This window comes from Ranitomeya variabilis, chromosome 5, assembly GCF_051348905.1.
Source record: "Ranitomeya variabilis isolate aRanVar5 chromosome 5, aRanVar5.hap1, whole genome shotgun sequence".
Lineage (NCBI taxonomy): Eukaryota > Metazoa > Chordata > Amphibia > Anura > Dendrobatidae > Ranitomeya > Ranitomeya variabilis.
Window position 1 is genome coordinate 74,752,567 of NC_135236.1, and position 26,289 is coordinate 74,778,855.

Here is a 26,289-nt window from a genome sequence, read left to right on the forward strand (position 1 = left end):
TACCCTTTGTTATTTCCTTTCTTTACCATTTGCAACACAATAGGAAATAGTGTGGAGAATCCTGGGAATGTGAAGAGCCCCGGGCCGTGGAGTGAAGGGTGGAAAAGTTCCATAGTAAGGGCCTATTCACACGTCAGTATTCTGCATCCGCGCTTGTATGACAAAACCAGGAGTAGAACATATAGAGAAAAACTATCATTCAAAGATTGACACCTGTTCTGTGTATTTGGTGACTCTCCTGGCTTTGGATTAGAAATACTGATAAAAAATAAATGTCAATTGCCTTTTCTTAAAATCTTAGAGGAGCATTGCATGGCTTATAAGCCTCCTTGCCACAAGGAGGGACGTTACCACTTAGATCCTGATTAGTGATGAGCGAATGTGCTCGGATCCTAACCGAGTGTCTTCAGCGTGCTCCAATAATATGGTCGTGTCTTCGCGGCTGCTCGACAGACACAACACATGTAGAGATTGCCTGTTTATTAGATAATCCCTGCATGTGTTGCGGCTGACGAACAGCCGTGAGACATGCAGCCGCGGAGAGTCGACCATAATATTCAAGCACGCCGAAGACACTCGGTTAGCACACGAGCATGGTCAGATATCACCTTATTCCAGCACGGTCACTCATCACTAATCCTGATCAAAAATACTGATGTGTGAATAAAGCCTAAAGCAGATGGAAGTCTATGGTGTGGGTCCAAATCCACCATCACATCCATCACTCATCATCTTGGCGCCCCATATTACCGGGAGATTGTCCAGGGGTCCCTAGGTTTGACACAATAATGGACCCCAAAGGGTCAGGAGAAAGTAACCCCCTGTAGAGGTGACATTGGGGCCAATTCATAGCTCTTTAACTGTTGCAGGTCTATGTAGTGTAATCCACATCACAAATTCCCACTCCAGACCCGACTGCCATCACTCAGGTCATCTCCAGAGGGGAACATGAAAAAGACAGACCATTTACCACAGCTTCATCCAGGTACCTGCTCAACCTCCTCAGCAGGCCCTGGGGCTCTGTTTAGCCACTGAAGTTCTGATGTTCCTGCAACACTAGCCTCCATGGTTAGCTCTCTCCCCGACATACAGGTCTACCGGCCCTAACATGAGCAGGGTTAGGCCTCTTTCAGACTAGCGTCGTGCACTGCACGTTGCTACGCGTCGTTTTGCAGAAAAAACGCATCCTGCAAAAGTGCTTGCAGGATGCGTTTTTTCTCCATAGACTAGCATTAGCGACGCAGTGCGACGCATTGACACACGTCGCAACCGTCTTGTGTTGCGTCAGACCATCGCCACCAAAAAACTTTACATGTAACATTTTTTGGTGCGTCGTCTGCAGCATTTCCGACCGCGCATGCACGGCCGAAACTCCGCACCCGCCTACCTGCTCCTCACAATGGGGCAGCGGATGCGCTGAAAAACAGCATCCGCTGCCCCCGTTGTGCGGCGCTTCCACAGCTAGCGTCGGTGCTCTGCAACGTCGCAGTGCATGACGCTAGTGTGAAAGTAGCCTTAGAAGTAAAATGTGCAGACTACGGACACATGCCCAATCCACCTTCTCCTGAGCACTGAGTGCGAGATACGCTAACCCTTTCCCTGTTCAAGTCAATCAGGTGAAAGCAAAACCGCCTCACCGGCGGCAGCCCGACACCACCAATCTACTCCGGGGAGTCCATGGAGCCCTAGACTGACACTGATGAAAATGAAACCTAAGGCTATGTGCACACGTTGCGGATTTACTGCATTTTTTTCCATGCAGAAATGCTGCAGATCCGCAAGTGATTTACAGTACAATGTAAATCAATGGGAAAAAAAAATTGCTGTGCTAATGGTGCGGAAAATTCCGCACGGAAAATGCTGCGGATTAAAAGAAGGAGCATGTCATTTATTTGTGCGGATCTGCAGCGTTTTTGTACCCATTCCATTATAGAAGTTCGCAGGGGTAAAAACACTAGAAATCCGCAGTAAATCCGCACAAAAACGCATCAAATCCGCACCTGCGTTTTGTGCCAAGAGATGCAGAATCCGCACAAAAAATTCCAGGGGCTAATCCGCAGCGTGTGCACATACCCTAATTCCACTTAAGTTTCCACAATGAATTTTCATTGCACAAAAAAAGCAGTGTCTTACGCCGGCGTCACACTAGAGAGGAATACGGGCGTATGAGAGGCGCAAAAAACCACATTGCACACTGACCAATGTTTCTCTATGGGGCAGCTCCTGTCTGCCGTATATTTCTAGCCCGTATTTTACGAGCTGAGAAAATCGCAGCATGCTGCGTCTGTCAGCGTATTGCGCAAAAAATCAGCCAAGGAAAGTCTATGGGGGCGAGAAAAATACGGATTACACACGGACCATCAGTGTGACTTGCGAGAAATACGCAGCGGTGTCCTATAGAAAAGCCGGTAATTTAGCAGTAAAATCACACTGACAGGTTAGAATAGAATAGATAGAATAAATGTGTACACATAGTATAGGTATATATATATGTCAGTGAGACATATATATAGACTGTATATATGTTTTCACAAATATTTGAGCCCATGGATCCATTCTATGTCCATTTTTCAAGCCGGCGAGATTCTCGTACGAATGCCATACGGATAATTTTTTGAGAAAAAAATCTCATCCTCGCATTGAATACGGATCACTGTTCAGAAACTTTTCTGCGTATCTCGGCAGTAAAAACGGACCGTATTTTCCTACGCTAGGTGTGACGCCGGCCTCACAGTTTCAGAAAAATGGATGAGATTTCTAGAAATCTCCTGCCCACTGTGCTTTTTTTATGCAGCATTTCTGCACCTATTAGGTCAATTGGAGCTTGTACTGAGACTGAGAGCAGTTAACCCCAATATTCACTCTCCTCATGTCTCTTTGGGATCCAGGAGGCAGAAATATTGGACTTTTCTCCGTATCCCATGGCAGCACTACGGAGAGAGGGGATCCGCCCTTCAGGGGCAGGAAACCTACAGATAAAAGGGCGGTACCTCTCCCTCGCATCATTTGGTTTCCTGTCCCTGACGGGGAACCTCTCTTTTGGTGGTACCTGCAAGAAGACGCCGACGGACCGGGACCGGGCAGTCGGGTTCCGGCAGCGAGGAGGCTCCTGCCGCGGCTTGTCCGGCACCCGAAGCCGCCACCGCTGGAACCGAGGGGTTCTTCAGGGTGTGCGGGGGGAGAACGCCGCCGACTCTGATGGAGGAAGGGGCGCTGGATCACCCGGAGCTCCTGTGTCGATAAGCGCATGCTCCGGGTGTAGAAAGATGGCCGCCGCTCCGGAAATGCGGCAAGAACTTCCGGGTCATCTCCGCGCGCATGCGCGGTAGTCTTTTCTCCCTGGAGGATGTGCGTGGGACCGGAAGTGCGGTGAACGCCGGGGGTGGCGCCGGATTCAAATAGGGAGATAGTGCGACAACTATGTGTGCACCATCTCCCTGCAAGCATGGAGGACAGCGATCCACAGCAGCAACTGCAGCCGAGGCAGCAGCACCATAAGAAGATAGACCCTAAGAGTTCCAGGGGAAGTGGGTCTAGCAGTCAGTCCACGCAGCGCAGCAGATCTGCTGCAAGGACTAACTCTCCTCCTCAGGAGACTCCTCTACCAGACCCAGGCCCTCCTCCAGAACTGGTACCTACTTCCACATCCGAATGGTGAGTGATCTCCGTGAAAGTACATATTTTATAATGGGGTTCCCTCTTCTCCCTTACTAGGGAAAGAAGAGGCTGGAGAAAAAGAAAAATAGGTCCTGCCCCACCTGTAACAAAGCTTTGCCGGTAGCCTGGAACAAAAAGCTTTGTAAATCATGCATTCAACGTTTATTGTGTGAAGAGACCCCTGACTTCGCATCTGAACTTAAAACTATAATTAGATCTGAGGTTCAGAATGCCCTTTTATCTTCCAAAAAAGGGAAGGATAAGGTGAAGGAGACGGCATATTCCCACTCTGTCCGATCCTCATCTGAGGACGTGGATTCTGACGATTCTAAATCCTCCCTATCTTCCTCTGATGAAGATTCGGGCCGTCATTGCTTTCCACTAGAGGAGGTGGATACTTTAGTGAAGGCCGTTAGAGCTACTATGGGGGTTGAGGATCCCAGACCCGATAAAACGGCACAAAAAAAGCAGAGATCTTTTCCATTAAATCCCAATGTCCAGACACTGATCAAAAAAGAGTGGGAGAAACCGGACAGGAGAAATTCTTCGGTGCCCTCGCTTAAAAGGAAGTATCCCTTTGAAGACGAGGCGTCCACTTCTTGGGACAAGGCACCAAAATTGGATGTTGCAGTGGCCAAAGCATCGAAAAAATTTGCCCTCCCGTTTGAGGATATGGGTACCCTCAAAGTCCCTTTAGATAAGAAAGCGGATACTTTTCTTAAAGGGGCATGGGAATCGGCTGGGGGTAGTTTGAGACCTGCAGTTGCAGGGACTTGCACCTCCAGATCTTTAATGGTGTGGATTGACCAGCTACAAAGCCAGATTAAGGATGGGTCACCCAGGAGTAAATTGCTAGATTCAATCCCTGCAATTAGGGCAGCAGCAGCGTTCCTAGCAGACTCCTCAGCGGACTCAGTGCGTTTAACATCCAAGGCCGCTGCTCTCTCCAACGCAGCCAGAAGAACTTTATGGCTTAAGAGTTGGCCGGGGGACCTCCAAACGAAGCTAAAATTATGTTCTATCCCATGTGAGGGGAATTTCTTGTTTGGGAAGACCTTGGATGACATCCTCCAGAAAGCTGGAGACAAAAAGAAGGGGTTTCCAAATCTGGGACCAGCCCCATTTAGACAGTCCTTTCGGAACCGGAAATTTTTTCATCGGAGACCTCCCAGGGAACAAAACAAATGGGAAGAAGGGAGAAGAAGGGATAGGGGCTACCTTTTCGGCAACACTTCCCGTGACAAAAAGCCCTCCAAATGACATTTTTCCTACGGTGGGGGGAAGACTCACCTCATTTCTTCCTGCCTGGAAGAAAATATCCAACAACACTTGGATTTTAAAACTCATACAATCCGGTCTAAAAATAGATTTTCTTTCTCCCCCTCCCCCCACCCCCGAAATTATATAGTGACAAAAACAAGAACTTCGGTGGCAGAACAAGCAGCATTAGAGAAAGAAATTATTTCCCTACTGCAGAAATCCGTAATTCAAGAAATCTCCCCTCAAGAAATAGGGGAAGGTTTTTTCTCCCCTCTGTTTCTAGTACCGAAACCCGACGGGTCCTTTCGGACAATTATAAACCTAAAAAACTTAAACAAATATGTAAAAAATCACAAATTCAAAATGGAAACAATAAAGTCTACCGTAAAAATCCTTTTCCCGAATTGCTACATGGTCGTGATAGACCTAACCGACGCATACTACCATGTGCCCATCCACGAACAATCTCAAAAATTTCTCAGGATGGCGGTCTCCATAGAGGGACAAATAAGAAATTTCCAGTACAGGGCCCTCCCGTTTGGGATCTCAATTGCTCCGCGAATATTCACAAAAATCGTAGCGGAAATGATGGCCCACATAAGGGAACAAAATATTATCATAGTCCCTTACTTGGACGATTTTCTTATTGCGAGCGACTCGGCTCAAAGTTGCAGAGAACAGAGAGACCGAGTAATGACTATTCTGACGGACTTGGGTTGGCTCATAAACGTAAAGTCAAGTACAGGAGTTCCTAGGACTGATGTTAGACTCCCAGGTTCAAGAATGCCGACTCCCAGGCTCCAAAAAGGACAATATATTGACCATGATAGCACGAACTCTACACAACCCCTCCATGACTCTAAGGAGGGCAATGTCACTACTGGGCTCTCTATCTTCATGCCTGCCAGCGATACCTTTCGCACAATTCCACACAAGGGAGCTTCAGTGGCACATACTAGAGTGGCAGTTAATATTAAAAAAACAATTTGGAAAGCCGGGTCACTCTAAATTCTTCAGTTATTCATTCCCTTCTTTGGTGGGGAAAGAACCAGAATCTTTCAAAAGGAATCCCTTGGGTACCAAAAATATCTCGGGTAATAACAACCGATGCGAGTCCCAGAGGGTGGGGGGCCCACATGGGAGACAGAGTGGCTCAGGGAAACTGGATGGTTCAGGAACTATCAGAATCCTCAAACCAAAAAGAACTTTGGGCGGTGCATCGTGCTCTTCTATCTTTTCTAACCTACATTCGGGGACATCATGTCCGAATTTTTTCGGACAACATAGTGACAGTAGCATATATAAATCACCAGGGGGGAACAAGGTCTCGGTCACTGATGAGTTCCTCCGCCAAAATTATCAGCCTTGCGGAAGAAAATCTATTATCCCTCTCTGCGCTACACATTCAGGGTTCAAACAACGAGAAAGCAGACTACTTGAGTCGAACCCAGTTGAAACAAGGCGAGTGGTCCCCCAATCAGTCTATCTACAACCAGATCACAGGAATGTCGGGAACTAAAACAATAGACTTATTCACCAATTCCAAAAACAAAAAAGTAAACAAATTTTGCTCATTGAATCCGGAAGGGAATCCCCAGGCTCTAGATGCCTTTCTGATTCCAGGGACCCACAAGCTGACATATGCTTTTCCGCCAATAATTCTGATCCCGGCAGTCATTCGGAAAGTCAGAGAGGACAAAACAAAAATGATCCTTAGCCCCGTTCTGGCCAAAAAGGACATGGTTTTCCTGGCTAAGGATGCTATCGGTCTCAGACCCATGGATCCTACCGAATATACCAGACCTGCTACAGCAAGGACCGATCTTCCACCCACAAGAGTCGAACTAGCATTTGACAGCCTGGCTTTTGAACGGAGACTATTAAAAGAAAGGGGTTTCTCAGACAACTTAGTTGCTACATTGTTAAAAAGTAGAAAACCTATTACTACTAAAATATATGGGAAAACATGGAAAAAATTCTTGTCTGTCTCCAAGGTAAAAATCCAGGATGGGCCCTCAATTAATAAAATACTTGAGTTCCTACAAAAAGGTCTGGAACGGGGGTTAGCGGTCAGTACTCTTAAGGTACAGATAGCAGCTCTGGGAGCACTCTATAACCAAAATATTGAGGCTAACCCATGGGTAATAAGATTCATTAAAGCGGTAACTAGATCAAAACCATTAATTACTCAAAAGATGCCCGCGTGGGACCTAAATTTAGTCCTCTCAGCGTTATCTGGTCCTCCATTTGAACCCATAGAGGCGATTCCCATTAAAACACTATCACTTAAGACCATTCTTCTAGTAGCCTTAACATCTGCGCGCAGAATTTGTGATATTCAAGCCCTATCCTCTAACCCACCCTTTACAAAAATATTGGATGATAGGCCGGGTCGGGTCTAAGAGTGACTCTATCTGCCAAAAGTGGCGTCAAAATTCCATAGGTCACAAGAAATATCCCTACCGACCTTTTGCCCAAACCCCAGAAATGAAAAAGAGCAGAACTTCCATAATCTAGATGTCAGAAGATGTCTAGTCAAATACCTAGATTCCACCTGGGAGTATAGGAAGGAAGGCTCTTTGTTTGTCTGTTTTCAGGGTCACAAAAAAGGATTCCGGGCATCCAAAGATACTTTGGCAAGGTGGATAAAGGAGGCAATAGCGTTGCCATATTCATCCACGGGGAATACAATCCCGGATGGTATAAGAGCGCATTCCACAAGAGCAGTAGCTACCTCATGGGCTGAGAAGTCAGAGGTATCAATAGAACAAATCTGTAAGGCGGCCACCTGGTCATCACCATCAACCTTTTTTAGACACTATAGATTAAATCTAGCCTCTGTGTCTGACTTGACCTTCGGGAGAAGGGTTCTCGAGGCGGTGGTCCCTCCCTAAGCTTAGTCTCTGCAATTCTCTCCGTAGTGCTGTCATGGGGGACCGAGAAAGTCATAGTTACTCACCGATAACAGTGTTTCTCGGAGCCCATGACAGCACCCGCTTATTCCCTCCCATCACGAGTGCGGTGAGCACCTTTAATTACATATAATTTATATAATTTATATAATATAGTCTAGGCACGGGGTTCCTTTATTAAGAGATGTTATAATATGATTTTTTTTCTCTGTTGTAACTAACCTGGAGGTCCTCCGATGCTCTGTAAACCAACTGATGCGAGGGAGAGGTACCGCCCTTTTATCTGTAGGTTTCCTGTCCCTGAAGGGCGGATCCCCTCTCTCCGTAGTGCTGTCATGGGCTCCGAGAAACACCGTTATCGGTGAGTAACTATGACTTTTTTTTTCAAACTTTACACCTTAGAGACCTGACTGTTTTTGGTGGGCGCTTATAGATGGAGCCTCCGTCAGGGCAAAAAATATTGTAATTGAAAAAAGTTAAATAAAAGCACAAAATTACTCTCCTATCTTTGGCTGCAGAATAATGGGTTTTTTTTTCAGGTCTGTTGTGTAAAATAATCATTGTATGGGTATACCAGCAAAAGCATTTATCACCTGTCCACTGGAAAAGAGTAAATGCATCGAAAAATGGCACAAATAAGATCATAAATGTGGACAAGGAGTCAAACATAATCCATGACTTTAGTGTTGGAAGGTTGTAAAGGGGTAGGGATGGGCGATGTGGTACTACTGTAGGTTGGAACCCTTTTTTAAAAAAAAAAAAAAGATGTAGAATGGTGCACCCCATTAAATAAAATAGGATGTAGTGGCCCTTGGTTTTATCATGGTTTTTTCTTGGAGATGGCGGAAGGATGCAGGTGTACACAGGAGACAAGCTTTACTCACAATGAGGCAATAAGCTTGATGGTTACAGCAGCTGTCTTACATGAGGCCACAGATTGGCTTCACAGAAGTATAGGACACTTTCTGACACTTGCAACAACTTGATGACACTAGCCACTGTCTGTTAGCACTTTCCTAAGCAGCATAAGGAGCGCAGCCCACATTCACAGTGCTGGTCACAATGATCCTTATGGTCACATCGCTCTGGCAGCAAGATGCTTCTTGCTTGGCACTTTGCACACTCTTGTGTTGTGCCGGTACTCGAGGGCAGGAGCGCTCACCCCTGTCTGCTGCGCTGTCCCTTCCTGCCAAGTCTCCTTTCTTTTGCACACGCTCCGCTCTTCCTGAGCTAACTACGCCCCTGCTGCTGAGTGCAAAGGTCGGTTAGGTTGCTTAAGTTTTCCCCCGGACAACAGAAAAGACAGTTCCGAACCTGGCGCAAGAAAGGTATCCCCAGCCTGGTCCTTCTGCTTACACAGGCATCATCTGAGCCGTCTCTGTCATGGCACTCCCCTTCACACTAGGGCATCGGCTTACTGGCTCCTCCATGGTGGCTTCTTCTCCTCCTTCACAGGCAATTCTCTCTTCAACTCCTTTTCGGAGGATGGACTCTTCATAGTCGGGAATGAGCTACTAAGTTTCCCTTTATTGTGACAATCTCACCCCTATCTGCAAGAAGCCTTTCCAGAGAGGGAGAGGTCAGGAAGTCTAGTGCAGTATTCCCCAACTTCAATCCTCAAGGCCCATTAACAGATCAAGTTTTCAGGATTTCCTTAGGCTGGTTTCACACTTGCGTTTTGATCTGCAGCGTTTTTACCAAAAAAAAGCATGCGTTTTTTCCCTATGTTTAACATTAAAAACGCATGCGTTTTTTTGCATGCGTTTTGCTGCGTTTGACAACGCATGCGTTTTTTCTATGCTTGCGTTTTTTGCGGAAATGCAACATGTAGTAATTTCTAGAGGCGTTTTTTTGCCGCAAAAAAACGAATGCGTTTTTTTTGCGGCAAAAAAATGCATTGCTGTCTATGTAAACGCATGCGTTTTTAAGCACATGCGTTTGCTTGCGTTAAAAACGCATGCATTTTTATAGAAAAAAACAAGAATACACACTGACAAGCCACCCCCCACCATCAAGGTGATAAAGGGATCCAAACCCTAACCCTATCCCTGACAAGCCCCCACCCACCATCAAGGTGATAAAGGGATCCAAACTCTAACCCTGACAAGTCACCACCCACCATCAAGGTGATAAAGGGATCCAAACCCTAACCCTACCCCTAACCCGCCACCACCCACCATCAAGGTGATAAAGGGATCCAAACCCTAACCCTAACCCTGACAAGTCACCACCCACCATCAAGGTGATAAAGGGATCCAAACCCTAACCCTACCCCTAACCCTGACAAGCCACCACCCACCATCAAGGTGATAAAGGGATCCAAACCCTAACCCTACCCCTAACACTAACACTGTGACAGTCAATACTGTACGAGTTTATATTTTTAGTACTCTATAGGAATACCGTATATCTTGGGGTGTCCACATTGAACAAAGCTTTTTATTAGAAGAATGTCCTGGTCACCAGGTCAAAATAATAGCCAATTCCTATGGATCGCTAGGATCCCTAGGGTTAGGGTTGGGGTTAGGGGTAGGGTTTGGATCCCTTTATCACCTTGATGGTGGGTGGTGGCTTGTCAGGGTTAGGGGTAGGGTTAGGATCCCTTTATCACCTTGATGGTGGGGGGTGGCTTGTCAGGGTTAGGGTTAGGGTCCCTTTATCACCTTGATGGTGGGTGGTGGCTTGTCAGGGTTAGGGTTAGGGTTTGGATCCCTTTATCACCTTGATGGTGGGGGGTGGCTTGTCAGGGTTAGGGTTTGGATCCCTTTATCACCTTGATGGTGGGGGGTGGCTTATCAGTGACCTGGTGACCAGGACATTCTTCTAATAAAAAGCTACCCCTACCCCTAGGGATCCTAACCCTAACCCTAGCTATTTCTAGTGGGTTTTCTAGTTGATTTTGATGATTGGCAGCTGTCACACACTTCTCAGCATGCGTTTTAAAAACGCAAACGCAAGAAAAAACGCATGTAAACGCGTAAAAACGCCGCATTTTTTTCCACATGCAAAAACGCATGCGTCTAAAAAACGCACCGTTTACACGCATTTACATGCGTTTTTTCACGACCTGCATTTTTTTTTAAAACGCTGCAGATCAAAACGCAATTGTGAAACCAGCCTTAGTATTGGGTATCCTGAAAACATGATCTGCTGGTGAGCCTTGAGGACTGGAGTTGAGGAACACTGCCACCAATCAGAAGTAGCAATCCTAAAAGTCAATATCCACCCTTTGAAGGGCCTTATCAAATGACTTAGGATAAACAGTCAAAATCAAAAGCTCCATTTGCAGACATGTCTTTCAAAGTATTTGCCACTCATCAGTGCAAAAGCAGGAGATCTGGTTGGTCTGGGTAAGAGGCCTTTGACAGGGTAACTAAGGTTTAACGCTTCTCCTTGTGTAGAGGGCCAAGTTGGTGTTGGAAGATTTACAGGCCATGTAATGCTCCCTCGCCCCTCTAATAGGAGTACTCTCTTACATGGGCTGACCTGTCTCCTCCATCAGAGACAAAGCTCACATGCTATAGCTCACTGGATCTGAATAAAATGCTCCAGCATATATAGGCCCTAGGACAGCACATAATAGAGAATGTTAGTGTAACACCCCAGGGTCCTGGTTGTTTCAGTGGCATTGCTTTCCTCACGGGGAGAGTGGTGTCACACTTGGAAGCAGGCGAAGATCTCTTCTATCAGGTAACACAAGCATACAACATGTTCACACTCCAGGCCAGAAGGGGGAGCTCTGATCCAGCTTGTGGGTGGTTCCCCTGTATATATATTCTGGTCTGGAGGGAAAGTTAGTTTGAGACAGTTAGTGCCAGACAGCAGACTGGAGCAGTTTGAGGCAGAGAGACGTGTGAGGGGCCGTGCAGCCAGAGGTGCTGCAGCTCCAGGATAGAGAGAATACAGAAGGAAGAAGATATTTGTAGTGAGTGTGCAGGAGAGCAAAGCACAGGAGAGTGACAACTGGGGAGAATAGCTGGGACTGGGCTACCTCCCTACAGAACGCAGATTCCGGTAGCCGGAAGACCGAGGTTGTGTTGGACTCTGGGAAGCACAGCAGAAATCGGCAGGACAGCTGGAATACACATCACCTGTCCACCCTAATACCTGGAGACACAGTGGCACATAGAGCCCGGGTCGTGATAGAGACCCTGTAAAAAGGTTCGAGCCACCTGTCATATGGGTTAGTGCCCCACCTTTATGGAGGACAGCGAGAACTGTGAGGACCTTGATAGAAGCCACAGGCAGCAAAGGACTACACCAAAGCGCTGGTAGGAAGGCTTTCATCTTCACCAGGTAACGGGACTCTGAACTTGCTTCCAAGCTGACCGGACCCTGCCTGTACCTGTGATCTGTGTTGTGAAATTGGATTCTGGGCTCCCCCGGTGGCCACTTGTGGAATTGTACTTGTGTGCATCATCCCCTCTGTTCACCTGCTCCTATCAGGATGTGGGAGTCGCTATATAACCTTGCTCCTCTGTCAGTTTCATGCCGGTCAACAATGTAATCAGAAGCCTTTCTGTGCATGTTCCTGCTACTAGACAACTCCCAGCTAAGTTGGACTTTTGTCCTTGTGTGTTTTTGCATTTTGTTCCTGTTCACAGCTGCTGTTTCGTTACTGTGTCTGGAAAGCTCTTGTGAGCGGAAATTGCCACTCTGGTGTTATGAGTTAATGCTAGAGTCTTAAAGTAATTTCTGGATGGTGTTTTGATAGGGTTTTCTGCTGACCATGAAAGTGCCCTTTCTGTCTTCTTGCTATCTAGTAAGCGGACCTCGATTTTTGCTAAACCTATTTCATACTACGTTTGTCATTTCATCTAAAATCACCGCCAATATATGTGGGGGCCTCTGTCTGCCTTTTGGGAAAATTTCTCTAGAGGTGAGCCAGGACTGTCTTTTCCTCTGCTAGGATTAGGTAGTTCTCCGGCTGGCGCTGGGCATCTAGGGATAAAAAAACGTAGGCATGCTACCCGGCCACTTCTAGTTGTGCGGCAGGTTTAGTTCATGGTCAGTATAGTTTCCATCTTCCAAGAGCTAGTTCTCATATATGCTGGGCTATGTTCTCTCGCCATTGAGAATCATGACAGTTTGACCGGCCCAAAAAAAAGGGTTAAATTACTGGCTGAGAAAGGAGAGAAAAAAGAAGTCTGCTACAATTTTTTTTTTTTTTTTTTTTCCTCTAGTTCTGAGTGTGCTCTTAATTGAATCACTTGCTAGTCTGCCTATACTGCAGCCTTCCTCTCTTTCTCTCCTTCTTATCCTTGAATGGCTCTGTGTTCACCTGTTTCAAATGGATCTTCAGAGTGTAGCTACAGGTTTGAATAATCTCGCCACAAAGGTACAAAATTTGCAAGATTTTGTTGTTCATGCACCTATGTCTGAGCCTAGAATTCCTTTGCCTGAATTCTTCTCGGGGAATAGATCTCACTTTCAAAATTTTAAAAATTATTGCAAATTGTTTTTGTCCCTGAAGTCTCGCTCTGCCGGAGACCCTGCACAGCAGGTCAGGATTGTAATTTCCTTGCTCCGGGGCGACCCTCAAGACTGGGCTTTTGCATTGGCACCAGGGGATCCTGCGTTGCTCAATGTGGATGCGTTTTTTCTGGCCTTGGGGTTGCTTTATGAGGAACCTCATTTAGAGCTTCAGGCGGAAAAGGCCTTGATGTCCTTGTCTCAGGGGCAAGATGAAGCTGAAATATACTGCCAAAAATTCCGCAAATGGTCTGTGCTTACTCAGTGGAATGAGTGCGCCCTGGCGGCGATTTTCAGAGAAGGTCTCTCTGATGCCATTAAGGATGTTATGGTGGGGTTCCCTGTGCCTGCGAGTCTGAATGAGTCCATGACGATGGCTATTCAGATCGATAGGCGTCTGCGGGAGCGCAAACCTGTGCACCATTTGGCGGTGTCTACTGAGAAAACGCCAGAAAATATGCAATGTGATAGAATTCTGTCCAGAAGCGAGCGGCAGAATTTTAGACGAAAAAATGGGTTGTGCTTCTATTGTGGTGATTCAACTCATGTTATATCAGCATGCTTTAAGCGTACTAAGAAGCCTGACAAGTCTGTTTCAATTAGCACTTTACAGTCTAAGTTTATTCTATCTGTGACCCTGATTTGTTCTTTGTCATCTATTACCGCGGACGCCTATGTCGACTCTGGCGCTGCTTTGAGTCTTATGGATTGGTCCTTTGCCAAACGCTGTGGGTATGATTTGGAGCCATTGGAGGCTCCGATACCTCTGAAAGGGATTGACTCCACCCCATTGGCTAGTAATAAACCACAATACTGGACACAAGTGACTATGCGTGTTAATCCGGATCACCAGGAGGTTATTCGCTTTCTGGTGCTGTATAATCTACATGATGTTTTGGTGCTGGGATTGCCATGGCTGCAATCTCATAACCCAGTCCTCGACTGGAGAGCTATGTCTGTGTTAAGCTGGGGATGTAAAGGAACTCATGGGGACGTACCTTTGGTTTCCATTTCATCATCTATTCCCTCTGAGATTCCTGAATTCTTGTCTGACTTTCGTGACGTTTTTGAAGAACCCAAGGTTGGTTCACTACCTCCGCACCGGGAGTGCGATTGTGCCATAGATTTGATTCCGGGTAGTAAATACCCTAAGGGTCGTTTATTTAATCTGTCTGTGCCTGAACACGCGGCTATGCGAGAATATATAAAGGAGTCCTTGGAAAAGGGACATATTCGTCCTTCGTCATCTCCCTTAGGAGCCGGTTTTTTCTTTGTGTCTAAGAAAGACGGCTCTTTGAGGCCGTGTATTGATTATCGACTTTTGAATAAAATCACGGTTAAATATCAATATCCGTTACCACTGCTTACTGATTTGTTTGCTCGTATAAAGGGGGCCAAGTGGTTCTCTAAGATTGATCTCCGTGGGGCGTATAATTTGGTGCGAATCAAGCAGGGGGATGAGTGGAAAACCGCATTTAATACGCCCGAGGGCCACTTTGAGTATTTGGTGATGCCTTTTGGTCTTTCAAATGCCCCTTCAGTCTTCCAGTCCTTTATGCATGACATTTTCCGCGATTATTTGGACAAATTTATGATTGTGTATCTGGATGATATTCTGATTTTTTCGGATGACTGGGACTCTCATGTCCAGCAGGTCAGGAGGGTTTTTCAGGTTTTGCGGTCTAATTCCTTGTGTGTGAAGGGTTCTAAGTGTGTTTTTGGGGTTCAAAAGATTTCCTTCTTGGGATACATTTTTTCCCCCTCTTCCATCGAGATGGATCCTGTCAAGGTTCAGGCTATTGGTGATTGGACGCAACCCTCTTCTCTTAAGAGTCTTCAGAAATTTTTGGGCTTTGCTAACTTTTATCGTCGATTTATTGCTGGTTTTTCTGATGTTGTAAAACCATTGACTGATTTGACTAAGAAGGGTGCTGATGTTGCTGATTGGTCCCCTGATGCTGTGGAGGCCTTTCGGGAGCTCAAGCGCCGCTTTTCTTCCGCCCCAGTGTTGCGTCAGCCTGATGTTGCTCTTCCTTTTCAGGTTGAGGTCGACGCTTCTGAAATCGGAGCTGGGGCGGTGTTGTCGCAGAGAAGTTCCGACTGCTCCGTGATGAGACCTTGTGCTTTTTTTTCCCGTAAATTTCCGCCCGCCGAGCGGAATTATGATATTGGGAATCGGGAGCTTTTGGCCATGAAGTGGGCTTTTGAGGAGTGGCGTCACTGGCTTGAGGGGGCCAGACATCAGGTGGTGGTATTGACTGACCACAAAAATTTAATTTACCTTGAGTCTGCCAGGCGCCTGAATCCTAGACAGGCGCGCTGGTCGTTGTTTTTCTCTCGGTTTAATTTTGTGGTGTCTTACCTACCGGGTTCTAAGAATGTTAAGGCGGATGCCCTTTCTAGGAGTTTTGAGCCTGACTCCCCTGGTAATTCTGAGCCCACAGGTATCCTTAAAGATGGAGTGATATTGTCTGCCGTTTCTCCAGACCTGCGGCGGGCCTTGCAGGAGTTTCAGGCGGATAGACCTGATCGTTGCCCACCTGGTAGACTGTTTGTTCCTGATGATTGGACCAGTAGAGTCATCTCTGAGGTTCATTCTTCTGCGTTGGCAGGTCATCCTGGAATCTTTGGTACCAGGGATTTGGTGGCAAGGTCCTTCTGGTGGCCTTCCCTGTCACGAGATGTGCGAGGCTTTGTGCAGTCTTGTGACGTTTGTGCTCGGGCCAAGCCTTGTTGTTCTCGGGCTAGTGGATTGTTGTTACCCTTGCCTATCCCGAAGAGGCCTTGGACGCACATCTCGATGGATTTTATTTCGGATCTGCCTGTTTCTCATAAGATGTCTGTCATCTGGGTGGTGTGTGACCGTTTCTCTAAGATGGTCCATCTGGTTCCCTTGCCTAAGTTGCCTTCTTCTTCCGAGTTGGTTCCTCTGTTTTTTCAAAATGTTGTTCGTTTGCATGGTATTCCGGAGAATATCGTTTCTGACAGAGGAACCCAATTCGTGTCTAGATTTTGGCGGGCATTCTGTGCTAGGATGGGCATAGATTTGTCTTTTTCGTCTGCTTTCCATCCTCAGACTAATGGCCAGACCGAGCGGACTAATCAGACCTTGGAGACATATTTGAGGTGTTTTGTGTCTGCGGATCAGGATGATTGGGTTGCTTTTTTGCCTTTGGCGGAGTTCGCCCTCAATAATCGGGCCAGCTCTGCCACCTTGGTGTCCCCGTTTTTCTGTAATTCGGGGTTTCATCCTCGATTTTCCTCCGGTCAAGTGGAATCTTCGGATTGTCCTGGAGTGGATGCTGTGGTGGAGAGGTTGCATCAGATTTGGGGGCAGGTGGTGGACAATTTGAAGTTGTCCCAGGAGAAGACTCAGCTTTTTGCCAACCGCCGTCGTCGTGTTGGTCCTCGGCTTTGTGTTGGGGACTTGGTGTGGTTGTCTTCTCGTTTTGTCCCTATGAGGGTTTCTTCTCCTAAGTTTAAGCCTCGGTTCATCGGCCCGTACAAGATATTGGAGATTCTTAACCCTGTGTCCTTCCGTTTGGACCTCCCTGCATCCTTTTCGATTCATAATGTTTTTCATCGGTCATTGTTGCGCAGGTATGAGGTACCGGCTGTGCCTTCCGTTGAGCCTCCTGCTCCGGTGTTGGTTGAGGGTGAGTTGGAGTACGTTGTGGAAAAGATCTTGGACTCTCGTGTTTCCAGACGGAAACTCCAGTATCTGGTCAAATGGAAGGGATACGGTCAGGAGGATAATTCTTGGGTCACTGCCTCTGATGTTCATGCCTCCGATCTTGTCCGTGCCTTTCATAGGGCTCATCCTGATCGCCCTGGTGGTTCTGGTGAGGGTTCGGTGCCCCCTCCTTGAGGGGGGGGTACTGTTGTGAAATTGGATTCTGGGCTCCCCCGGTGGCCACTTGTGGAATTGTACTTGTGTGCATCATCCCCTCTGTTCACCTGCTCCTATCAGGATGTGGGAGTCGCTATATAACCTTGCTCCTCTGTCAGTTTCATGCCGGTCAACAATGTAATCAGAAGCCTTTCTGTGCATGTTCCTGCTACTAGACAACTCCCAGCTAAGTTGGACTTTTGTCCTTGTGTGTTTTTGCATTTTGTTCCTGTTCACAGCTGCTGTTTCGTTACTGTGTCTGGAAAGCTCTTGTGAGCGGAAATTGCCACTCTGGTGTTATGAGTTAATGCTAGAGTCTTAAAGTAATTTCTGGATGGTGTTTTGATAGGGTTTTCTGCTGACCATGAAAGTGCCCTTTCTGTCTTCTTGCTATCTAGTAAGCGGACCTCGATTTTTGCTAAACCTATTTCATACTACGTTTGTCATTTCATCTAAAATCACCGCCAATATATGTGGGGGCCTCTGTCTGCCTTTTGGGAAAATTTCTCTAGAGGTGAGCCAGGACTGTCTTTTCCTCTGCTAGGATTAGGTAGTTCTCCGGCTGGCGCTGGGCATCTAGGGATAAAAAAACGTAGGCATGCTACCCGGCCACTTCTAGTTGTGCGGCAGGTTTAGTTCATGGTCAGTATAGTTTCCATCTTCCAAGAGCTAGTTCTCATATATGCTGGGCTATGTTCTCTCGCCATTGAGAATCATGACAGATCTGGTGCCCTGGACTGTGGATACCTGAAGTCTCCAGTAAACCAGGAAAGAGACTGCAAACCTGTGCCCTCCATTCTTTACTGCACCGTTCACCATCCTTATCTATACACCGGGAGCCCTGGGGACCTACTTCACCTGTGGGAAGTTATAACATCTTAGCTGCCATAACATCATCCCAGAGGACCCCTTTAAGCAGTGTCGGTCCCCACTGACCGAATACCACAAGTGGTGTCACAAACACAAACTTTATTCAAAACCCCTTTAAAGACATTCCCTTTTACATGGGCACCCAGGGCCATGGACCGGGTCGCTGCCACCGTGACACATCCCCTTAAGTACCGGACCCGGTACCGAGTACCCCTAGGCCCTGGCAGGCGACTCATTTACTCATCCTCATTTGCTAGCTTCCTTCATTCGAAGTCTGACTGTTATGGAAGGAAAGTGCCAGTATTTACAGTGGGAGAAATAAGTATTTGATCCCTTGCTGATTTTGTAAGTTTGCCCACTGACAAAGACATGACAAAGTCTAATTTTAAGGGTAGGTTAATTTTAACATTGAGAGATAGAATATCAAAAATAAAATCCAGAAAATCACATTGTATAAATTATATAAATTTATTTGCATTTTGCAGTGAGAAATAAGTATTTGATCACTCTGGAAGACTTAATACTTGGTGGCAAAACCCTTGTTGGCAAGCACAGCAGTCAGACGTTTTTTGTGGTGGCAAAACCCTTGTTGGCAAGCACAGCAGTCAGACGTTTTTTGTAGCTGATGATGAGGTTTGCGCACATATCAGGGGGAATTTTGGTCCACTCCTCTTTTGCAGATAATCTCTATATCATTAAGATTTTGAGGCTGTCGCTTGGCAACTTGGAGCTTCAACTCCCTCCATAAGTTTTCTATGGGATTAAGGTCTGGAGACTGGCTAGGCCACTCCATGACCTTAATGTGCTTCTTTTTGAGCCACTCGTTTGTTGCCTTGGCTGTATGTTTTGGGTCATTGTCTTGCTGGAAGACCCAGCCACGACCCATTTTTAATGTCCTGGAGGAGGGAAGGATTTTACAGCACATGGCTCCATCCATTCTCCCATTGATTAAACAATTAAAAAACTCAAGGCAGAATGCACACACAACAACATCTGTGGCAAAATGTAAAACATAATATAATATAATATAGAATACCCAAGCCTCTGTGTGTCCCTACATGGATAGTTCAACGAGCACAATCGGAAAATACAAACAACAATAAAGAAAAACACCTGAAATACGTCCAATGATTAAAATAAAAACAACATTTTTATTTAAATATAAATACAAAGATAATAATAAAAAGGTGGGGACAATACCAGAACTTGAAGGGCATACCAAAGGAACTGACAAGCTGCAAGATATTCGGTAAAGTATAATAAATAGATGAAGTAGGAGACAGCAGTGGCCGTGTGCTACAATTAATTAACTGGCAAAAATACCAGACATGCTGCCACTCCGAAAAAAGTTGCAGTAAAAATACATCCAAAAAGTGACATGTGCAAGGTATAAAATGCAAAAGAATATATATGCTACTAAAGTGCATATGCTTAATGAGGAGGAGAAGCGGGGAGAGACCAGCACAATCGCTGGATGATCCAATAACTAGTGATAGTATACATATAAATATATGCTGCCCAAATAAAATCTCTAAATGAAAACCTCCAAATAATTACCTTAAAACGCTGCAGAGTCCCTAGGATGCGCCCGACCCCAACGCGCGTTTCGGCGTCTGCCTTTGACCCCTGACTGTGTGCCCTTCAAGTTCTGGTATTGTCCCCACCTTTTTATTATTATCTTTGTATTTATATTTAAATAAAAAAATTGTTTTCATTTTAATCATTGGACGTATTTCGGGTGTATTTCTTTGTTGTTGTTCTCCCATTGATGCAGAGAAGTAGTCCTGTGCCCATAGCAGAGAAACATCGCCAAAACATAATGTTTCCACCTCCATGCTTGTCAGTGGGGACGGTGTTCTTTGGGTCATAGGCAGCATTTCTCTTCCTCCAAAGACGGCGAGTTGAGTTAATGCCAAAGACCAAATGCCAAATTTTTGTCTCATCTGACCACAGCACCTTCTCACAATCACTCACAGAATCATCCAGGTGTTCAGTGGCAAACTTCAGACAGGCCTGCACATGTGCCTTCTTGAGCAGGGGGACCTTCCAGACACAGCAGGATTTTAAACCTTTACGGCGTAATGTGTTACCAATGGTTTTCTTGGTGACTGTGGTCCCAGCTGCTCTGAGGTCATTAACAATTTCCCCCATGTAGTTTTAGGCTGATCTCTCACCTTCCTCATGATCAAAGATACCCCACGAGGTGAGATTTTGCATGGTGCCCCAGATCGATGTTGATTGACATTTTCTTACTATTGCACCAACAGTTGTCTCCTTCTCACCCAGCGTCTTACTTACGGTTTTGTAGCCCATTCCAGCTTTGTGCAGTTCTATGATCCTGTCCCCGACATCCTTAGAAAGCTCTTTGGTCTTGCCCATGTTATATAGGTTAGAATCTGACTGATTATTTGAGTCTGTGGACAGGAGTCTTTTATAAAGGTGACTATGTAAGACCGCTGTCTTTAATGCAGGTAACGAGTTGATTAGGAGCGTCTAATTGGTCTGTAGGAGCCAGAACTCCTAATGGTTGGTAGGGGATCAAATACTTATTTCTCACTTTATATAATTTATACAATGTGATTTTCTGGATTTTATTTTTGATATTTTGTCTCTCAATGTTAAAATTAACCTACCCTTAAAATTATAGACTGTTCATGTATTTGTCGGTGGGCAAACTTACAAAATCAGCAAGGGATCAAATACTTATTTCCCCCACTGTATGCTCCATGAAGAGCTACAGGGGACCTGCTACATTGACTTCACTCTGACCTACGACCTAGCAGTTTCACCTGTCGGCCCAACACACTCAAAGGAGACAGTGCAAAACTCTTATTATGTAACCTAAAATGTCCAATCCACTACCCAGTGACATGAGTTGACCTAGTTATATCTCTTTTACCTCCAGTCATGATCTCAATCACTCATTCATGTGGCACAAAGTCTATCCGTCACATCGCAAGATTGTTAGCATTGTGTGAATCACACATACCTCAATATAGCATAACTGAATAACATAGTGGCATTAAAGTGGTTGTCCAGGCTACTGAGAAAAGCCAGAGACGTCTAGTCGGCACTTGATGGTAAGTATGCAAGTCACATACATGTGGTTGGAAAGGAATGGAGAAGCTACCCACACTCCCTTAAAGATCGTATAGTCATATCATGCATTACGATGTTTTAAAGGGCCACTGTCACCCCCCCTCCAGCCGTTATAAACTAAAAGAGCCACCTTGTGCAGCAGTAATGCTGCAGTCTAACAAGGTGGCTCTTTTAGTTTTTGATTCAGTTAATCCCTGAATAAAGCGTTTTAAAGTTTGCCACAAATACCTGACTTTGTACCTGGAGGCGGTCCGAAGCTTCCTCGGTGAATCTCCCAACGGCCGTCACTCTTCTCTTCTGGGGCGATGGTCGCCGCCCCCTTCACGCTGTTTCTTCTTAAATCCGGCGCCTGCGCTGTGCGTGCCTGCCTGGGGCAGGCGCGGTCTTCATTGTCTGTCATAGGTCAGATGCAGGGTGCCTGACTGCGCCTGTGCGGGCAGTGCGGCCACCCTGTTGCTGAATCCCCGCCCCGCACTGTGTTATTCATTATGCACAGTGCGGGGCTGGGGTTCCTGGGCATGCGCACTGCGCTGTTCAGGCGCTCCCCCATCTCGGACGCTCCCCCTGCTCCCCCGCCTTCCAGCATTGTTATTTGCGGCTGCCTCATTACAAACGTTGGTGAGGATTAGTGTATATTGCGGCAACGCTGGAAGGCGGGGGACCGGGGGAGCGTCTGAACAGCGCAGTGCGCATGCCCAGGAACCCCAGATCCGCACTGTGCATAATGAATAACACAGTGCGGGGCGGGGATTCAGCAACAGGGTGGCCGCACTGCCGGCACAGGCGCAGTCAGGCACCCTGCGTCTGAGCTGTGACTGACAATGAAGACTGCGCCTGCCCCAGGCAGGCACGCACAGCGCAGGCGCCGGATTTAAGAAGAAACAGCGCTCAGGGGGCGGCGACCATCGCCCCTGAAGAGAAGAGTGACGGCAGTTGGGAGATTCATAGAGGAGGCTTCGGAACGCCTCCAGGTACAAAGTCAGGTATTTGTGGCAAACTTTAAAACGCTTTATTCAGGGATTAACTGAATCAAAAACTAAAAGAGCCACCTTGTTAGAATGCAGCATTACTGCTGCACAAGGTGGCTCTTTTAGTTTATAACGGCTAGAGGGGGTGACAGTGGCCCTTTAAATGTTTATCCAGTCTTGTGTCCTGCCACAGCGATTTACATACAGACAGGGTTAACTACTAGGACCAACCAGGGGCGTAACTACTGCGGTCGCAGCGGTCGCAGCTGCGACGGGGCCCAGACTACTTAGGGGCCCCATGGACAGGAGTGAAGGAGAATGAAATGACCCATGATTGATGATGATCCACCATTTGTGAGTGACCCGCAGCAGGGAGCCGTCACCGCTCTCTAATTATACTCACCTACTCCCGGCACGGTCCCTGGACGTCCCTGCTTCTTCCAGCGCTGCAGATTCTTCCTGCACTGAGCGGTCACATGGTCCCGCTCATTACAGAAATGAATATGCGGCTCCACCTCCCATAGGGGTGGAGCCGCATATTCATTTCTGTATTGAACGGTAACTGTGACCGCTCAATACAGGAAGAATCTGCAGCGCTGGAAGAAGCAGGGACGTCCAGGGACGTGCCGGGAGTAGGTGAGTATACAGCGCTGCGCAGCGCTGCGCGATATTTACCGCTCCTCGTTCCGGTGCGGCTCTGTCATCAGCGTCCTCTGGCAGTGACGCTCAGGTCAGAGGGCGCGGTGACGTAGTCAGTGCGTGCCCTCTGCTGAACGTCAGTGCCGTAGACGGAGCCGCACGAGGAGCAGCCATGTAAATATTGAAAGTGCCGGGGGTCCTGAGCGAAGAGAGAGAGGTGAGGTGAGTATGTGATTTATTTTTTTTATGGCAGCAAAAGCATAAGGGGCAAGTGACTGTACGGAGCATTTTATGGGGCCATAACACTTGTGCAGCGCCAGCACTATAAGGGGCAGTGACTGTGCGGAGCATCTTATGGGGCCATAACAATTGTGCAGCACTATAAGGGGCAAGTGACTGTGCGGAGCATCTTATGGGGCCATAATGAACGGTGCAGAGCATTATATATGGCACAGCTTTATATGGCGTATCTATGGGGCCATAATGACCGGTGCAGAGCATAATACATGGCACAGCTTTCTATGGAGCATCTATGGGGCCATAATGAACGGTGCAGAGCATTATATATGGCACAGCTTTCTATGGAGCATCTATGGGGCCATAATGAACGGTGCAGAGCATTATATATGGGGCAGCTTTATATGGAGCATCTATGGGGCAATAATCAACGGTATGGAGCACTGTGAGGGGGGCTGCGTTGTATTCTATGGGGGTTACCTTGAGTTGTATGGCAGGGCTGCGGGGGGGCCCCATTTGGAAGTTCGCACCGGGGCCCATAACTTTGTAGTTACGCCACTGGGACCAACCCCTGGGTGGGGTTACGTGGGCACAAGGAGATGCAGTTGTTAGAAAGATACTAGGACAAGTAATTGAGAAGGCCTATGGTCTTGTTGCCTGCAGACCTGCATATAAATGGGTGTTTGTGTGATGTGAAGGGAGGTCATCTATCAATAGCATGTTTTGAAAGAAACAAGGATTAAGTGGCAGTAGTATTCCTTATCTGGTGCAAGGTGGCCTAAAGCAAGAACTAAAGGTACCGTCACACTCAGCGATGCTGCAGCGATATAGTCAACGAGCCGATCACTGGAGCATCGCTGTTTAGGTCGCTGTAGAGACGTCAAACACAGCAGCTCCAGAACGATGCAGGAGCGTTCCAGTGACGTAACGGTGACTCACTTATCGTTCTCGCTGGTTGTTAGCTCCATGTAAAACATTGCTGACATCGTTGCTTTTGATGTCAAACACGACGATACACGCCGACCTGAGGACGAAATAAAGTTCTGGACTTCTAGCTCCGACCAGCGATGGCACAGCGGGATCCAGATCGCTGCTGCGTGTCAAACACAACGAGATCGCTAACCAGGACGCTGCAACGTCACGGATCGTTGTCGTTCTCGTTGCAAAGTTGCAAGTGTGACGGTACCTTTAGCTAAACTATTGATTCCTTATCGGTCTTAAGCAAACAATTATCTATACAAGATGAGAAGCTAGAGAGTAGCCAGACCTGAGGGTCATAGATGGAGAAGATGGCCAGGCTGGGACACAAGTTCTCTGACAGTGAACTGAAGATGAAGTGGCATCACAAGAAGCATGTGGCCCTCATTGAATGCACTTTGAGAGCAGTAGTGAGGAGTCGTCAGTCAGTGAGGGCCTCACAAATCAACTTGGAGTTGAGACTAGCAGTGAGTGGTTGTAGCAACACACTTAGACGCATGTGGTTCTCACAGGACAAGATGGAGGTTCTCATAATGGTTTGCATGCTACCTTGAAGTTCCTGCCCCTGGGTTGTGCAGAAGAAGTGCTCTTTAAGTGGTATGCCTGCCATCTGATGTATATATTTCTCATCAAGATGTTAAGTAAAGAAACTTTATTTTTTTACTTTGGTCTCCCTCATTTATTTCCATTTTATCAGGTCCTGGCCTGCCAAGTCAAGCGGCAGCATATGGTCTACAGAAGCATATCACCAATGTAATAGTAGCACACACACCCACCCAGGACCCTAATTTTCCTGTAGTGAGGCAGGGCGTGGAGGATGCGAGCCTTACCAATGGCTGAAGCCCCTGTTCACATTACACAGTTATGTCATCATCTGCTCATAGTGGCTATATCGGGGAAATGTGACAGCAAGCGATGCAATTTAGCAGTCTAAAGTCACATAGGGTACTGTAGATTTTTGTCCCAAACCAGGACAACCCCTTTAATTAGGCAAAAACATTGCATCACTGTAGCAAACCTACCTACATGGGCATAATGCTGTTTAGCAGCATTACCTTTGTGGCTGTACACAGCACATATAGCAAGGCATAATCAGGTGGTATTTCTGAAAGGAGATGGCCATATTGCCCATGTTCTTTCTTGAAGAAAAAGGACATTGTTATGTTGGGTAATGTGAACTGTGATGTAAGTTAAAGGTGTTAGTATTGTGAATTGCTGTACAGTAGGGATAGCAGGAGATGATGGTTGGGACTAGCCCAGAGTGGGAGGGGCTAAGTTGAAGCGAAAAAGACAGTTTCCTGGTGAGGAGTCAGAAAGGGCCTGTAGTGCATAGAGAACAGACCTAAGTTCTGATGTGAGCAGTGCTAGGTACTAAGTAGTACTGAGTCCTAGTACTGAGAGGAGACGGGGAGAAAGAGATAGAGTGATCCGGAGCAGAAACAACGAAGAGTAACTGAGACACAGAGTGATTTACCGGAGATGGGTCCTGGGAGAGGACACCTAGCAGAGAGGCCCAGAGTTTATAACTCCTAAAGGTAACAGGCCAGGGCAGGACACAGTATGTGAGACGAAGACAGTGAGAGATGGGAGATCCAGAGCGTTAGCATTAGAGAAGATAAGTGTCAGCCATGCTGACACCATACTTCCCTAGAGGGTTGAGTAAAGCACTTGTCACGCATTGACTAAGGACTGTGTGCGCTTACGTGATCCCTCGAACTAGGGGGCGCTATAGTCTATCCTTGTCCCCTGGATTACCCCAGAAGGTGGAGACGATTGGGTGACGTACCTTGCTATGCTCCTATTTTAGTCCTCATCTGTTCCCTCCCCAACCCAGGGAGGTGTGAGGCCGAAGTGTATAGAATTACACTAACCTAACAAGTAAGGGAAAACAGACATGGATGGGAAAAAAACTACAATCATATGAATACACTCACAAAACAGAGTGAAACACAGGGAAGGAATAGGTAGGTGAACCAAATTGGTAAGGATACGCATGTAAATTAACTCCACGCAGCAATCATCAGAACAACTCTCCAAACATCTACAACAAACACAAACTACTTCGCCGACACCAAACCAGGCAGAATGAACTATCACTGGCAAGATCAGAAGCAAGGAGGAGGGTTTTTATATCTGGTGGGAGTAACAAACTCAGACCAGCTCATATCACCCAAGACAGAGAACTCTAGGAGTCGAACTAAGCAGTTTAACCCTTGCAGTGCCAGAGCAAAAAAAGCCAGAACTGATAATAGGACGGTAAAGCCGTTTTAACTACTGCAGGTGTATATGTGTCACCGGACACTGCAAT

The 26,289-nt window shown here is 46.7% G+C and overlaps 2 protein-coding genes across 3 annotated transcripts in view; one reads left to right on the forward strand and one right to left on the reverse strand.

The window, feature by feature from the left end:
* The window catches only part of TACC1 (transforming acidic coiled-coil containing protein 1), a 110,155-nt gene that overhangs the window by 64,271 nt on the left and 19,595 nt on the right, over positions 1–26,289 (reverse strand). The window lies entirely within an intron of this gene.
* LOC143774559 (nodal homolog 2-A-like) overlaps positions 1–26,289 on the forward strand; it is a 73,073-nt gene that overhangs the window by 344 nt on the left and 46,440 nt on the right. The window lies entirely within an intron of this gene.